The sequence below is a fragment of the Podarcis filfolensis genome (genome assembly GCF_964270895.1).
Source record: "Podarcis filfolensis genome assembly, chromosome: W".
NCBI classification, from domain to species: Eukaryota; Metazoa; Chordata; class Lepidosauria; order Squamata; family Lacertidae; genus Podarcis; species Podarcis filfolensis.
This window is the reverse complement of record NC_139619.1, coordinates 4,881,939-4,895,157: the sequence shown is the minus strand read 5'-3', so window position 1 is coordinate 4,895,157 and position 13,219 is coordinate 4,881,939.

The following is a 13,219-nucleotide window of genomic DNA, read 5'->3' as shown; positions in this document are numbered from 1 at the left end:
ACCCCTAGACACATCATACCTACATCACAGAAGGGGTGTAGCTCAAGACCACCCCCCAGATACATCGTACCTACATCACAGAAAGGGGTGTAGCACAAGACCACCCCCCAGATACATCGTACCTACATCACAGAAAGGGGTGTAGCTCAAGACCACCCCCCAGATACATCGTACCTACATCACAGAAAGGGCGGTCTACAACAGACATCTGAGTGCGTTGTTTACCTCCTGTCTGGTAGGTTACCTGTTAGTGGAAGACAGGAGTGCCTGGCGTGCTCTGGTCCAGGGGGTCACGCAGAGTCGGACATGACTAAACAACAACAACAAAGCTCTCCATTCCTTTTCTGTCCCAAACTTGATTATCGGAGGACAGGAAAATACTAGCAAAAGAAAAGAAAGAAAAAGCTGACCTTGTCTTGTGTTTCTTTCCTGGAATAAGAAAAAAATGAAGAGACACGAGAATTCTAAGGTGCCAGAACAAGCTTTGCCTGCTACTGGTAGTAAACAAACCAGAAGAGACAGAAGATGACCGACTTTCCATTGAAGAAGCCTTGACCCGTTTGAATAAAGGTAAGAACAAAGATAGGGCTCAGTGCTTATGCCCCAATGCAGCAAAGAAGCTCCAGTACGTTTGTCTCTTGCTGGATCACGAACTGGGAATAAAGCTGGTGCATATCTGAGTGTTAGTACTGAACTGCATTGTTTCCAATATGATGTGCTTCTGAATGGGTACTCCTCTTCATCTTTTAGCTCATCAAGCCATACTTTAAAATGGTGTTTACATGTGACTAGGGTTGGGTAAGGTCCTTACCGTCAGGATGTTAATAGTTGGATGCTCAGTTGAGGTTTATCCCCTTCTCTTCAGCTGTTTAAGGACTGCCCCTCTTTCTGATTTACTGCCGCTGAACTTTGTGCCATCTGCAGATTTCAACATGCTTCTACTTCACCTGACCCAAACCATTGGTTGGCTTTCATTGAGTTCTGTGGACACAGTAAAAAAAAGCTGCCATCTGGTTTCTCTCTGGATGTTCGGATTGTTGAACACAGATTTGCTCTCCACCGTAACCATGTCTCTCAGCATACCACTTTATTTCCCCCCAGATAGGTGGCAACTATTCACTTGTAGGAAGATGTGCTTATTAAGATTACAACATTGCAGTGGGAGCAAAAGCCACCTTTCTTCTCTCAAGAGGGTTAGTCGAGTTTCTGTTCTTATGGAAAAATCCAGGTGGGAGGCTGCTCAGAGCCCGCGGGTCCCTGCGGAACAAAGAAGGAGGCCAGCCACCAAGCGGAGCAAATAGCGGAGACCAAAGTTGATTGCGCAACAGGTTCAAAGAGGAATTGAACCCCGAGAACGGAATCCGGGGGTGTTGATCTAGTCTGAAGCCCGGCTGGGGGGCTAAGGCCTTGACATGACCCCGACGGGAACACCAGGGGGAGCTTGAGTTGGTTCGCATCGACAGGGCTCCCCCTACCGGTGGCTTACCCTTACTGGGACTTCCTGGACAATGGGCAGGAGTCAGATATAGTCAGGTCCAATCAATGCCTAAGCCAATACCGCTCACATTCTTTAATTTCAATAAAGTTGTGGCCAAAATTTGCCCAGTAACATAAACCTAATATCCGTGTCCTTGTGTGAGTTATTTCCAACGAGGGGAGGGGGCTGCGGGGTCTCGACACCCAAGTACATTCTAAGCACCTACTGTAAGAGGACAATAGAACTTTGGTTTGCATAGTCTGCCACCTGGGTAAGTCCGGTGGAGAGCTGTTGCCCAGCGATTGTCACCTACAGGTAAAGTACCTTCGTGTGAGTAGGTGACCTCCCCCTTGGGGAATTCTGGCAGGGACTGAGGGGTTCCCAAGTCCTTGGCCAACGAAGCAGACTGGTGGTGGAATGAAGAGACTTGGTGAAACCAGTGGTTTTCTATGAATTTCCAAGTGTTTTTAGGCTTTTTTAATACAGACGGTTCTTTTTGGAAGTGGCCTGGCCTGACATTGCTACATTGTATCTAGCTGGACCATAAAGAAGGCTGATCGCCGAAGAATCGATGCTTTTGAATTCTGGTCTGGAGGAGACTCTTGAGAGTCCCATGGACTGCAAGAAGATCAAACCTATCCATTCTGAAGGAAATCAGCCCTGAGTGCTCACTGGAAGGACAGATCCTGAAGCTGAGACTCCAATACTTTGGCCACCTCATGAGAAGAGAAGACTCCCTGGAAAAGACCCTGATGCTGGGAAAGATGGAGGGCACAAGGAGAAGGGGACGACAGAGGACGAGATGGTGGGACCGGGTTCTCGAAGCTACCAGCATGAGTTTGACCAAACTGCGGGAGGCAGTGGAAGACAGGAGAGCCTGGCGTGCTCTGGTCCAGGGGGTCACGCAGAGTCGGACACGACTAAACAACATCTAGTTTTGATTGGATTAACAGGGTAACGAGGTTTCGATTGACTCAGTCCGTTGTTTTCGCAGCAGGAGCTGTCATCACCTTGTCAGCGCTCAGTGGAGCGTGCAAAACAGCTGGAGCTGAGCTGCCTCTGCAGAGCCATGGCATTGCTGCGATTGGCTGAAGGGCTACATTCAACGCCATCTGATTGGCTAGAGCGCATCCTCATGCAAATACATTGTTCATTCATCAAATACATTGATCGTGTATAGCATCGGGATACGGGGTCAGAAATGGCGCTTTCTTCAAGGGGTTTTGGACTTTTGTGCGGTGCTTGCTGCAACGTTGTGACGGGGCGAGGGGAGCCCTAGTGTGGCAGGGTTCCCTTGAGGTCATCGCCTCGGGCTCTACGTCTCTTACTCGAGAGTAAGGCTTCCCCCTCCATTCCGTAACACTCTTCATATGGACTTCATGGAGTGTGCACTCTTGCAGGGTCTGCTTCCAGAAACTACTATTGCAGATGTATATATTTTGGCAAAAATGGTTTACAAATATGCACAATGGCAAGCAGGCAGACAGGAACAGTTACAAAGCAACCTTGGTCCTGCCTAGCCTGGAAGCTGTTTCCAACTAGTGAACTAGAAACCTTTCAGCAACCTTTACAACCATCTACAAACCCCGAAGTTTGTATTTTCTTGAGTTTTCTCTCTTTTTTTTTTCAAATGAGTTTTTATTGGTTTATCATTATATATACATATAAACAAGTACAAAGTATAATACATAAATTACATGTGTCATATCCAGTCCATGAATCATACATATATTACATAGTTGTTTTAAGCTCCACCGAGCCTTAGACTTCCCTCCACTCCTTTGGTAAGTATCAGATAAATTCTGGAATCACGTATTTTATCTCCTTTACTTATTAGTCGTTCGCTGTTAGAGTTATTCCAGTCCCGCCAGTGTCGTCAAAGTTCTACAATTAGTTCTTATATACCTCAAATATTTGTTCCAATTGTCATGAAATTTCTGTTCGTCCTGATCCCTTAATCTTCCTGTTATTTTAGCTAGCTCAGCATAGTTTATCATCTTGACTTGCCAGTCACTTATAGTAGGTATTACCTCCATTTTCCAGTTTTGTGCTAACATGGTTCTTGCGGCCGTTGTGGCATATAAAAATAGATTTTTATCTTCTTTTTTTAATTTCTTTGCCAGTTATTCCTAGCAGGAAGGCTTCAGGCTTTTTTGGAAAAGTATATTTCAAAATTTTTTTTAAGCTCATTGTAAATCAGTTCCCAAAAGCCTTTCACCTTACTGCATGTCCACCACATATGGTAGAAGTCACCTTCTACCTCTCCGCATTTCCAGCATTTCTTATTCTTCAATCTCTAAATCTTAGCTAACTTCACTGGCGTGAGATACCACCTATAAATCATTTTCCAAAGGTTCTCCCTCAATGCCTTACACGCCGTGAACTTCATATTAACATTCCACAATTCATGCCACATTACAAAATCAATATTGTGACCAATATCCATGGCCCATTTGGTCATAGCCTCCTTCACCTCTTCGTCTTTTGTGTACCAATCCAATAAGAGATCATACACCCTAGACAAAGTTTTATTTTTACCTTCTATAGCTTCCACATTGTGAGGGAACTGCCATCGGAGCCAAGAGTGGAGGTAAGGCTCCCCAACGATGCAGGAGAAGGGACCAGCAGGGAGAGAGAGAACACTTCCTTTGGGGAAGGAAATCGGCGTGACACCAGGAAGAAAGGGGAGCAGGGAAGGATTTCGGAGACATGGCTCCAAGACTCTTCCACAGAGGCCAGCGGGGAGAGCCCAGGACCTCCGCTGGCCACGGCCACTCTGCGCAGAAGACTTCCACGCAGGGAGGCTAGGCGGAGACTTGGCGTCAAGCAGCTTTTATGTTGGAAGAAGTTCAGGAAACACCCACTGACGGATTCTGCCAGTGACTGACACAGCCACGGAGAAAGGGCTGTCCAGCCAGGGAAAGGTTTAGCCAGACAACGTTGCCTAGAGCAGCAGCCCCCTTATGCACGAGCAACCCCAATTCCCTTTACACACATTAAATTTAGATTTTTTATCTTCAAATCCTAATTTCTTTTTGTCTTCTTTTAGCAAGTTGTTTACCTGGTGGTATTGCAACCACCCTGTAAATAAGTTCTTTACATCTTCATAGGGTTTAAGTTGATCGGTTTTCCTGGTAAGTTCTTCATAAGTGGCTTTCCCCCCTCTCCATATTAGTTTTTTTGACAGTCAGCACTTCTATTGGTGAAATCCACCAGGGTGTTTTCTTTTCCAGCAAATCTTTATTTCTTTCCCAAACTTGAAATATTGGTCCTCTAATTATATGATTTAGAAAGCCTCTATGAACTTTCACCTTCTCGTACCACAGGTACGAGTGCCACCCGTACCTGTTATCGAAGCCAAAATATCAGTATTTTCCAGTTTTATCCAGTCTTTCACCCACATTAAACAGTTTTATCCAGTTTTATCCAGTCTTTCACCCACATTAAACAAGCCGCTTCATAGTATAAACTCAAATCTGGTAATGAGAAACCTCCTCTCTCTTTTTTATCTACCAATATTTTCATTTTTATTTGTGGTCTTCTACCCTGCCAAATATATCTCGCCAAAGCCCTTTGCCACTCTTTGCACTGTTTCAGCCCCTTAATTACTGGAATAGTTTGAAACAAAAATAGCATTCTGGGCAAGACATTCATTTTGATAACTGATATCCTCCCCAAAAAAGAAAGTTTCAGTCTCTCCCAGATTTCTAGATCTTTCTTAATGCTCTTCCAAGTAGCTTCATAGTTATCTTTATATAAGTTTATGTTTTTAGCTGTAATCCACACTCCGAGATATTTCACCTTCTTTGCTGCCATAATTCCGGTTTTTTGTTCTAATTCTACTATATCTTCTTTGCTTATATTTTTTGTCAACATTTTAGTCTTGTTCTTGTTGAGTTTAAGACCTGCCACTTTGCCGAACTCTTCTAATTTCTGTAATGCTTCTTGCAGACTATTCTTTGGGTCTTCCAATGTTAATACTATGTCATCCGCGAAAGCTTTCATTTTATATTCTTTACTTCCTACCTTCACTCCTTTGACCTCCGTTGTTTCCCTTAACTTCTTATTAAATACTTCCAGCACTGTTATAAATAGCAGGGGAGACAGAGGACATCCTTGCCTCGTCCCTTTAGCAATATCAAAAGATTCTGATATATTATTGTTTATTATAAGTTTGGCTTTTTGCTCTTGATAAATAGCTTCAATACCTTTTCTAAATCCTTCTCCAATCCCCATCATTTTCAAATTTTCCTTCATAAAGCGTCAAGAGATATTATCGAATGCCTTTTCAGCATCTATAAATATCAGCGCTGCCTGCTTATCTATTCTACTTTCCAAGTATTCAATAATATCTATCACGGTTCTTATGTTGTCTTTTAGTTGTCTCCCCGGTAGGAAACCCGCTTAGTCTTTATGGATTCTTTTATTTAACACTTTTTTTAGTCTTTCCGCCAGCACATCGGCAAATAGTTTATAATCGTTATTTAATAATGAAATCGGCCTGTAGTTTTTCACCTCGAGGCCATCCGCATCTTTTTTAGGGATTAAGGTAATGTAGGCTTCTTTCCAAGTATTTGGAATTTTCCCTTCTTTTAAGATGTTATTCATAACTTCACATAGTATTGGTGATAGTTGGTCACTTAATATTTTGTAATACTTGGCCGATATGCCATCTGGCCCTGGTGCTTTTCCTATTTTCATTTTCTTTATTGCTTTCCTGATCTCTTCTTCTGTAATGATCTGATTTAATTGTTCTCTTTCTTCAGTCGTCATTTGTGGCAAATGATGTTTTTCCAAATAACCTTCTATTTCATTATCTATTTCATTTTCTCTTTTATATAATTCCTTATAGTATTTCTGAAATATCTTTTTTATCTCTATTGGATCTTCCACTGTCCTTTCTCCGTCCTTTATCTTACATATCATATTTTGTTTTTTCCTTTCTCTTAATTGCCACGCTAAGTATTTCCCTATCTTATTCGCTGATTCAAAGTTCTTTTGTTTCATCATTTTAATCCTCCATTCAATCTCCTGGTTCACTATCATAGAAAATTGAGCTTGTAGCATCTTTATATTTTGTTTTATTATTTCATCTCCTGGTTTAATAGTTAGCTGTCTTTCATTCTCCATAAGATGTAATAAAATTTCTTCTTTCTTTTTCTCTTTTTCTTTTTTTAGGTGGATATTTTTCTGGATTAGGAAGCCTCTGATAACGGCCTTTCCTGCATCCCATACCGTTTCTATAGATGTTCCTTTGTTTAGATTCCAATTGAAATATTCTTTGATTGTCTCTTTCGCCTTGTTTATTATCTTTTGGTCATTAAATAAATTTTCATTCATTCTCCATCTGAATGTTCTAGAATCCTTTCCCTTTATCTCCATATATACTGGATTATGGTCTGATATGGTTTGTGGGAGAATTTCTGATTTAAGTAAACTTTGTGTCAGTTCCTTCGAGATCCAGATATAATCTGTTCTCCCCCAACTCTGGTTTGGGTTTGAGAAGAAGGTAAACTGTTTTATAGTAGGGTTTTTAAATCTCCAGGCATCAATTAATCCCATATTATCCACCAAATCAAAGAAGGTTCTAGGTAATTTACCTTCCTTCATTTCTTGCTTTTTTGTTGATCTATCTAAGTTCGGTAGAACCACTCCATTGAAATCCCCCATTGTCAGGGAACTGACATCGGAGCTCAGAGCGGAGGTAGGGCTCTCCGATGATGCAGGAGAAGGGACCAGCAGGGAGAGGGAGAATACTTCCATTGGGGAAGGAAATAAGCGTGACACCAGGAAAGAAGGGGAGGAGGGAAGGTCTTCGGAGAGAGGGCTCCAAGACCCTTCCACAGGGTCCAGCGGGGAGAGCCCAGGACCTCCGCTGGCCACGCCCACTCTGCGCAGGAGACTTCCGCGCAGAGAGGCTAGGAGGAGACTTGGCGTCAAACAGCTTTTATGTTGGAAGAAGTTTAGGGAACGCCCACTGACGGATTCTGCCAGTGACTGAGACAGTCGCCTTGTAAGGGCTGTCAAATCAGGGAAAGGTTTAGCTACCCCAACAGCTGGGAGCAGTTTGGAATTTACGCACAAGCAACCCCAATTCCCATTACAGCAATCCGTCAGTCCTCTAAGTTGCTTGTGGGCAGAGCAGCAAGGAGCAGCATCATGAGTCAAACCAGAGGAGCAGGCGCTGGAGAGGGGGCCAGGGGAGGATCAACTCTGGAGGAGAGAAACAGAGATTTGGAGCAGCAACTGGCCCTACTAGCGGCGCGGCTGGATGAAAGGCGGACTCAGGATGCCCAGGGGAAGCCCACCCCCATCGCAAGGAAGGTACCGGGACTAGTGCAGAAGTTTGGGGGGAATCCCAGAGATTATAATGCATTTAAGACAGAAATGCAGTATGCACTGGACCTGCAGTATGGTGACTTTGTGGACGATGGAGAGAGAGTGGCTTATGTGGTAGGGCATCTGGAAGGGGCTGCCAGAGATTGGATCAGACCCTTAATGGCGTCGGAGAATGCTGCCCTGAAGGATTTGAGGAAAAATTTTTAGCGCAATGGACCATATGTTCTCGAGTGATGTGGAGCAGAGTGTGACGCGCAAGGAACTGATGGGGTGCAAACAAGGGAGCCAATCAGTGAGAGAGTACTGGTCGCGTTTTGCGATGCTGATCCACCAACTTGGTTGGGAACTAGGGTCACCGCCAGTGCAAATGTTATTTGAGGAAGGCTTATCCCCTTAGGTAAAAGATGAACTTTCCCGCTCGCCCCGCCCGGAATCAATGGACCAGCTGACCAAAATGGCGCTGGCTGTGGGAGTACGGCAAGAGGCGCGAGCTCTAGAAAGGCGGGAAGGGAGAGCAGAGCGTTGGTATGACAACCGCATTCCGGACGTGCCGGAGCAACCTGCGCCGCCCGCGGAACCAATGGAGATTGGAGGAGTGAGCGCGCGCGGGGTTTCAAACTCCAGCGAAGTTCGCAAGAAGGAGGGAAAGATGAAAAGGAAGTGTTTTCTTTGCCAGCAGCCGGGACATTTTGCCAGAGTCTGCCCTCAGAAAAAGGCGTGGCAAGGAATGGTGGGGGCAGTGGGAGGTGAGGAGGAAGGTGATAAAAAGCAGGGAAACGGGAATGCTTGGCTGCAGAAAAGTGGGCACAGCAGCCAGGCGAGCAACCAGTAAAGGTGCCCAAACCAGACCCTCCCCGGGCAGCCATAGCCCTAGAGGTGGAACTAGAACTCCCCAACGGACACCCAATTAAGGTGAAGGCGCTGCTGGATTCAGGCAGCTCTTGCAACTTCTTTAGCAGGGATTTTGCGCTAGAACACCAGCTCCCCGTGGTACCTCTAGCACACCCCTTGCAAGTAACGACCATTGATGGGAGAGAACTTCTGGGGGGGGGGAAGTGACCCACCAAACCCTTCCCATGAAAATGAGGGTTTCCAGACACACTGAGACAATTGCTTTTCACGTAGCCACACTAGCAGGACCACCAATCATACTGGGAATGAGTTGGCTGGCACTGCACGATCCAGTGGTAGGATGGCACCAGCGGACAGTCACCTTTGGGTCAGCCCACTGCGTAGAGCATTGCCACGGGGAGGAACCCCAGAGGATGGCAGTTGCCAGGGTGGCAGGGCTGGCGGTAGGAGAAAAGGGGAGAGTACCACCTCAGTACGCCGACCTGGAAGAAGTCTTCAGTGAGAAGGAGGCGGAAAGGCTACCCCCCCCCAGACCCTTTGACTGTCAGATCAACCTTCTCCCAGGGGCTCAGCTGCCGGTGGGTAAGCTGTACGCCATGTCGGACAGGGAGATGCAGGAGTTGCGGAGGTTTATTGACAAGAACCTGAAGAGGGGTTTCATACGAGAATCGAGGGCGGTGGGGGGTAGTCCAGTGTTCTTTGTGGACAAGAGAGACTCCAAAGAGCCCAGATTGGTCGTAGATTACAGGGGGTTAAACCTTGTGTCGGAACCAGTGACCTTCCCAATGCCCAGGTTTGACGACATTTTGGCCAGAGTAAGGAAAGGGAAGGTCTTTACCAAGTTGGACCTTCGGGGGGCTTACAATTTGATAAGGATGAGGGAGGGGGATGAATGGAAAACCACCATGTTCACCCCTCTGGGGGCCTTTGAGTACCTCGTTATGCCTTTTGGACTACAATCAGGCTCCGCCTGTTTTCAAGCTTTCATGCACCACGTGCTGGGGTCCCTACTGTACAAGAATTGCGTGGCTTTCTTGGACGACGTGTTAATCTACTCAGAGAACGAAGAGCAGCATGTAAAGGACGTCAGGGAAGTGCTGAAAAGGCTGCAGGAGCACCAGCTGTGGGTCAAACTGGAGAAATGCCAGTTCCACGCCAGAGAGGTGGAGTTCCTGGGTTACAGGTTGTCGGACAAAGGCTTAGCCATGGACCCAGGCAAGGTGCAGGCAGTGCTAGAATGGAAGACTCCCAAGAATCGGAAGGACGTGCAGAGGTTCCTGGGGTTTGGAAACTTCTACAGGAAGTTCATCAAGAACTTCGCCCACTTAACGGCACCCATAACCGATTGCCTCAGCAGCAAGAAGAAGTTTGAATGGACGGAAGAGGCTCAGCAGTCCTTTGAGAAGCTAAAGAGGGCGTTCGCTTCAGAAGAGCAACTCTTACACGTAGATCTGCAGAAACCGATGAGGCTGGAGACAGACGCATCAGACAGAGCGGTGGGAGCCGTATTGCTCCAGCCGGGAAATCGGGGAGAGTGGAAGCCGTGCGCCTTTTTCTCAAGGAAGCTGAACAAGTCAGAACAAAACTACACGGTGTATGACCGGGAACTGCTGGCAATCCATGAGGCTTTTCGCCACTGGAGACATTTTCTAATAGGTGCACAGCACAAGATCCAGGTGTGCACGGACCATAAGAACCTGGAATATTGGAGGACTGCGCGAGTTCTGAACCAAAGGCAGGTGCGATGGGCACAGGAGTTTTCCAAGTTTTTGTTTGAGATTAGGTACGTGCCGGGGAAGGAAAACATCAGAGCAGATGCTCTTTCTCGCAAACCTGAGTACTTGGAAGGAGAGGAAGTGCCGGAAGTACGCCATGTCATACCCGAGGATCGATGGGTGTGTGGTGCAGCGTTGGTAGGGAGACAAGAACTAGCCGGGTTGACGAGGGATGACCAGTACGCCCAAGCTAAAATCAGGGAGATCCGAGATGCTGGAGAAAATCAGGGGGGTTTTGAGGTTAAGGAGGGGGCTTTGTACTATAAAGGAGCGTTGTACATACCCGAAGGGGACTTGAGGAGAAGGATACTCAAACAACTTCATGACAACCCCACGGCGGGACATTTCGGTCAACACAAAACCATGTTGCTTGTCACTAGGCAGTTCTGGTGGCCAAGGGTGAGGGAAGATGTGAGGGAATACGTACGGGGGTGCGAGCGCTGCCAGTGTGCGAAAGGGGAGAGGGCAGCACCCGCGGGGTTACTGGAACCCTTACCCACACCAGAAAGACCATGGGAGGTGGTATCAATTGATTTTATGACAGATTTACCCAAGTCCAGGGGAAAAACAGCAGTCATGGTGGTAGCTGACTTGATGACCAAAATGTGCCATTTTATTGCTTGCTCGCATGCAGTGACGGCAGAGGAAACAGCTAGGCTGTTTGTAGGTCATGTCTTCAGGTTGCATGGCGCCCCCTTGAGGGTTTTGTCCGACAGAGGCAGGTAATTTACTTCCAGATTCTGGAGAAAGCACATGAGCCTACTGGATGTAGAAGTAAGCTTCTCGACGGCCAGACACCCAGAGACCAACGGACAAGCAGAAAGAGCTAATAGCATACTTCAACAGTACCTACGCTGCTATGTCAACGAAAGGGAGAACGATTGGGTGGACAAACTAGCGCTGGCTGAATTTGCGTACAATAACGCGGAACATGTGTCCACGGGAATGAGCCCGTTCATGGCCAATTATGGGTGTCACCCCAGGGCCTTCCCAGGGGAAGGGGAGGGGAGGTGGAGTGTACCGGCAGCGGAGCAGTTTGTGGAAGAAATGGAGGCCTTACACCAACAGCTTAAGATGAACTTGGAACGGGCCAAGGAAGTGTACAAGAGGCAGGCAGACAAGCACCGTAGGGAAGGGGAAACCATACGGGTTGGAGACCGGGTGTGGTTGTCAACACAAGGGTTACCGTTCAAGGGAGGTTGCAAGAAGTTGCGGCCAAGGCGGCTGGGACCTTTCGAGGTGACACAGCAGGTTAATCCCGTGGCCTTTAGGCTCAAGTTGCCGACCAGTATGAAACTATACCCGGTGTTCCATAGGTCTTTACTCTCACCATATAGGGAGGGACTGGAATTTCCAAGGCGAGAGAGAGAGGTCCCCACACACCCACACGTAGAGGAAAGGGAACTTAGTAGTCAAGCTGCGGAAATACTCGATTCAAGATGGCAAAGGGGACAGGTGGAGTATTTGGTGGCTTGGGAGGGGGAACCCGAGTCTGAAAACTCGTGGGTTCCTGCGGAAGCCATCAGGGATGAGTATCTCCGGGGGGAGTTTCACAGCAGGTTCCCAAGGAAGCCCAAACCAACAGCGAGGTTCTGGGAGGAGCAATTTGGCACCACAGATGAGGAAGAAGATTTCATGGGGTTTCCTGCCTCCGAAGAGGAGGGAGGAGAGGTATCCGAGGGAGAGGAATCGGACTGGGAAGATTACCCGGTGCGAAGAGATAGTAGCCGGTGGAGAGCAATGTTTGAATCTTCTGGGGATGGGGATAGCTCCTTCAGGGGATTCCCTGCATCACCGCCAAGGAAAAGGGAAGGAGGTGAGGGGGGTCCTGGGAGGGAGGTGGATGTCAGGGAATTGACATCGGAGCTCAGAGCGGAGGTAGGGCTCTCCGATGATGCAGGAGAAGGGACCAGCAGGGAGAGGGAGAATACTTCCATTGGGGAAGGAAATAAGCGTGACACCAGGAAAGAAGGGGAGGAGGGAAGGTCTTCGGAGAGAGGGCTCCAAGACCCTTCCACAGGGTCCAGCGGGGAGAGCCCAGGACCTCCGCTGGCCACGCCCACTCTGCGCAGGAGACTTCCGCGCAGAGAGGCTAGGAGGAGACTTGGCGTCAAACAGCTTTTATGTTGGAAGAAGTTTAGGGAACGCCCACTGATGGATTCTGCCAGTGACTGAGACAGTCGCCTTGTAAGGGCTGTCAAATCAGGGAAAGGTTTAGCTACCCCAACAGCTGGGAGCAGTTTGGAATTTACGCACAAGCAACCCCAATTCCCATTACACCCATCAATATCAATTTTTGTTCCATCCAGTCTATTAACTTATTACCCCATTCCAAGAAACCCCGGACTTTTTATCGTTAGGCGCATATATTCCGGCGACAATTATCTTTTCTCCTTGAAAAGTGATTTGTACTACTATCATTCTTCCCTCTTCGTCTTTATACATTAATTTTGGGTCAAGCTTTTCTTTTATATATAGTACCACTCCTCTTTTCTTAACATTATCTGATGCCACAAAATCCAACCCTAATCTCTTATTGCTTAAGATTCTTTTATGCTTCTTTGTTACATGGGTCTCTTGTAGACAAATTAAATCAAGGTTCCTCTTTAATAATACGTGGGCAATCTGGTTCCTTTTATTTTTATTATTAAGCCCGTTCACATTCCACGACAGTATTTTTAAAGCCATGGTTGATATACAGTAAATAGGTTATCGAATCTAAGTTAGATCTACTGTTCCTTATCTTCTGTCTCTTCCTCTTCTTTTTCTTCTCCTG